Raw genomic sequence first — 5,216 nt, forward strand, 5'->3', positions numbered from 1 at the left:
CAAATATTATTCAGTTATTTAAAAATAAAATTTTTGAAAAATTTATTATGTATGTATTTGTGAAGAAGTAACAAAAGTAAAAAAGTGAGAAGCTATTATCAGAGGTTTAAAAAGTAGGCATGGGTTATAAAAAAAATTTTCATACGTATTGTTAGGTGTACATGAACTAATAACTCATGATTGATGGGATATACATGTTATATGTATGAATGATAATAGAATTATAACATACATAACCTAACCCATGAGCTACATGATTCAACTAATGAGATGTATGGAATGAATTTCATTGTTCCTACCATCATCGAGGTTTGAGATAACGTGAAATTCTATAGCATGCTCTCTTTATTAATAATGATATAGGATGTACGATGTTTGGTTCACGGATTTGTTTCTTTTTTGGGAATCAGATCCCTGGAAATCCTATTCCAAGGAACGAAATTCTTAGAAAAATCAGGTTCATGTGTGTGTTTCTTTGGTGATCTTGTGAATGCATTGAAAATTTGTAATAAGCAATCCTGTGTTTGGTTGACAGTAATATTCCCAAGAATATCGTTATAATTTTTTTGAATATTAATAATTTTAATTAAAAATTAACAATTTTTAGTAACATTGTGTTATATAGAGTTTTTTTTTTTGAGAGATTTTCTCTTATATTTACATAGAGGTGTATTTTCTTTTGATCAAGAGAGTGTTATTGTAAACTCCTTGTAATAGAAATAAATTGTAATTCTCAAAAAAAATTATTTTATACAAAATTTTAATTTTTGATCTCTATATTTTGCTACATCATTTGTCAGTTTATCTAACAGTGGCTTGGTATCAAACCCAAAGGTTGCTGATTAATAATTTTTTCTTCCGCTGCAAATTACCGTCTTAAAAAAAATGGCAGCAAAGTATAAGATCCCAAAATTCAGTTGGAGTAATTTTTTCTTATGAAAATTGAAAATAAAAGCAATTATGAGAAAAGACAATTGCTTGGCAGCAATTGAAGGTAGACCCACTAGATTAAAAATGGAAGATTAAGGACAATACCATTGCAAACTTACACTTGACACTAAGTGATTCAATCTTGTCAAGTGTAGCAGAGAAAAGGACAAAACAAAAATTTGAGATGCTCTCACCAAATTATACGAAGTCAAGTAAGTTTACAACAAGATATTCTTAAAGAGAAGGCTTTATACTCTTTGAATGAGTGAATCTACATCGGCAACAGATTATATCGACAATCTAAATATGTTATTTTCTCAACTCTCATTGTTGGATTACAACATAGCAGAAAACGAACATGCAAAACTTCTACTTCAAAGTCTACCAGGTCCATATGATCATCTCATCATTAACTTAGCCAATAATATTTTGACAAACTATCTTTTCTTTGATGATATGACTATTATTATTCTTGAAGAAGAATCCAGACATAAGAATAAAGAAGATAGATTAGAGAACTCAAAGCAAGCAGAGACGCTGTTGATGATGAGAGGAAGATCAATGGAGCGTGGTTCTAGTGGGAGCCAAAGTAGACTAAAGTCACAAGGAAAGAAGCAATTCAAATGCTAAAATTGTGGCAAGAGAGGGCACTTCAAAAAAGATTGTCGGAATAAGAAAAGTATAAAGAAGGTTCCACAAGGATCAAGTTCTCAAGGATGCGTTGCGAATAATTCTGATGATGGAGAAATCCTGTATGGCGAAACAACAATTGGTTCTAAAGGCAGCAAAACACTCACTGATACCTGGATTGTTGATTTAGGAGCAACCTGGCACATGACTCCTCATCGTGATTGGTTTTGTATGTATGAATGAGTCTTGGAAGGATCTGTGTTCATGGAAAACGATCATGTCTTAGAAATTGTTGGATTGGATACTGTCAAAATAAAAATGTTCCATGGTTCTATTCGTTCACTTCAACGGGTAAGACATGTGAGAGGCTTGAAGAAGAATTTGTTGTTGATTGGACAACTGGATGAACTTGGTTGCAAGATCTATATTGAAGGTTGGATCTTGAAAGTTGTTAAAGGTGCTCTTGTAGTAATAAAAGCCGAAAAGATTGCAGTGAATCTATATGTGCTTATGGGAGATACTTTGCAACAGGTAGAGGCATTGGTTGCTTCAACAAGCCAAGAAGAAATGACAATGACATGGCATCGCAAATTGAGCCACATGTTAGAATGAGACTTGAAAATTCTTGTGGAATGTAATCTTATTCCTGGGCTCAAATTGGTAAACTTACCATTTTGTAAGCACTGCGTTACAAGCAAGCAACATAGATTGACATTTGGTAGATCAACTGCTTGGAGCAAGTATATATTGGAGTTGATTCATTCTGTTGTATGGGAGTCGCTGGAGATGTCCCTAGGAGGAGCAAAATATCTTGTATCATTTATTGATGATTACTCTAAGAGGCTATGGGTGTACCCAATCAAGAAGAAATCAGATGTGTTTGTGATGTTTAAGGAGTTCAAAGCAAAGTTGGAACTTGAATATGGAAAGAAGATCAAATTTTTAAGGACGGATAATGGAGGAGAATATGTCGATGGTGACTTTCTAATATTTTGCAAGAAAGTAGGTATTCAACGGCAATTCATAGTTGTATATACACCTCAGCAAAATGGTGTAGAGCGAATGAATATGACTCTCCTAGAAAGAGCACGAGCTATGTTGCAAATTACAGGTTTAGCCAAGTCCTTTTTAGCAGAAGCTGTTAAAACTGGCTGTTATGTAATAAATCGATCACCATCAACTGCAATCGGATTGAAGACACTAATGGAGATATGCCAAGGTAAGCCACCTAATTATCTTTCTTTATATATATTGGATTGTCCTGTGTTCGTGATGTATTGAAGCAGAACTATAACACGAAGAACAAGAAGCAGAGGCCAATGACATAGAAGTTTTTCGATCCACTCGACAAAGAAAAACACCATCATGACACTCAAATTATATTTTAACAAACCATGATGAATATTGTCTTCTGACGGAAGATGGAGAGACAACAACTTTTATGGAGGCTATGCACAATCCAGATGCTTCTATGTGGATGACAGCAATGCAAGAAGAAATCAAGGCATTACATTGGAACCATACTTGAAAACTTGTTGCACTTCCAGCAGGTCGGAAAACCATTAATAACAAATGGGTTTACAAGATCAAGCGAGATAGTAATGATCAGGTGGAATGATATTGTGCAAGATTGATTGTCAAAGGATATGCTCAGAAAGAAGGTGTTGACTTCAATGAAATATTTTTTCCAGTAGTAAGACTAACTATTATTAGAGTAGTTTTGGCTATGTGTACTGCATTTGATTTATATCTAAAGTAATTAGATGTAAAGACTACTTTTCTTCATGAAAAATTTGAAGAGATATATATGCTCTAACCAGAGGTTTTGAAGAACAAGAAAAAGAAAACTTGCACCAAGTTAACTAAATCTCTGTCTAGTCTAAAGCAAGCACCAAGGTGTTGGTATAAGAGATTTGATTCTTTCATTATTATCCTTAAATATAACAGACTTAGTTCAAATCATTGTACCTATTACAAGAGATTTGGTGATAATGATTTCATCATTCTACTGTTGTATGTGGATGTCGTGTTGGTGGTAGGCCCCAACAAAGATCAAATCCAAGAATTGAAGGCATGGTTGACTAGAGAGTTTGATATGAAAGACTTGGGACCAGCAAACAAGATTTTATGGATGCAAATTTACCGAGACAAAATGGATAAGAAGATTTGGCTATCACAAAAGAATTATTTGAAGAAGATTTTGCAACACTTCAACATGTAAGAATGTAAGCCAATTTTAACCTCATTTTCTATGAAGTAGAGAGGATAAAAATATCTCGAGTACCGTATGCATAAATAGCAGGAAGCCTTATGTATGCCATGATTTGACAATGCCAGATATTTCTGAAGCAGTTATGGTGGCAAGTCAATTTATGGTAGATCCAAGTAAAAAGCATTGGAATGTTGTTAAGAGGATCCTGAGATACATCAAAGGGACTTCGAATGTTGCATTATATTTTGGAGGATCGGAATTCATTGTCAATGGATACGTTGATTCAAACTTTGCAGGTCATCTTGTAAACGAAGATCTACTATAGGATATGTATTCATACTTGCAGGAGGAGCTGTGAGCTGACTATCTAAGTTACAGACTGTTATAGCTCTATCTACTATAGAAGCTGAATATATGGCAGTTATACAAGTATGCAAGGAAGCTATTTAGATCCAAAGGTTAATGGAGGAACTCGGCCATAAACAGTAGAATATTCTTGTATATTGTGACAGTCAGAGCACTTTGCACATTGAAACGAATCTTGGTCTTTCATTCGAGAACGAAATCCATTAGAGTACAATATCACTTTGTTCGAGAAGTAGTAGAGGAAAGAAGTGTTGATATGCAGAAGACTTACACTAAAGATAATCTAGTAGATGCCATGACAAAACTAATCAACACTGAAAAAATTTGAATTGTGTAGATCCTCATATGGCCTATTGAATTAATTAGCAACATGAATTTTGAAAATTTATAAAAATTAGCTTTAAGTGAGAGATTGTGAAAATTAGTCAAACTAATTTTTGAAAATAAAAATAAACAAAATAAAAGGATAAGAACCCTCCTTGTTATTAGCGAGAAGTTTTTTGTGGTTGAGAAAAATAAGAATTATCTACTTTATAATACATATGGTTCGTATTGGAGAGACTCACCTATAAAGTGAGTTTTTCTTAATTCATTTCAATAAAAATCATCCAACAAGAATAATAGTAACATTGAGTTACACAGAGAAAATTTTTTTGAGAGGTTTTTTCCTATATTTAGAGAGAGGTGTATTCTTCTTTCGTTAAAAGAGAGTGTTATTGACATTGTAACCTCCTTGTGATAGAGAAAAATTGTAATTCTAAAAAAAAATTTATTTTATACAAATTTTAAATTTTTTTATCGCTATATTTTATTGCATCATTTGTTTGGTACCTAATACACCACCTTGCCATCACCAACATCATTGCAAGGAGGAAGAAGAGCTGAGGAGCAGCAGCAGCTACTACTGGCACGATTCTTCCCTTCAATCCACCATCATCATCTTTACCTACAAATTTCATTTTAGCCCTTCAAACCAAGTAATATTTATGTGTTAATTGATGAATCATTACATGTGCTAGAATAATTATTTTATGATTTATTGATGTTTGTATGTGTGGTTTATGGACTAATATTGCTT

The sequence above is a fragment of the Arachis ipaensis genome, chromosome B10, assembly GCF_000816755.2.
Source record: "Arachis ipaensis cultivar K30076 chromosome B10, Araip1.1, whole genome shotgun sequence".
In the NCBI taxonomy this organism is placed as follows: domain Eukaryota; kingdom Viridiplantae; phylum Streptophyta; class Magnoliopsida; order Fabales; family Fabaceae; genus Arachis; species Arachis ipaensis.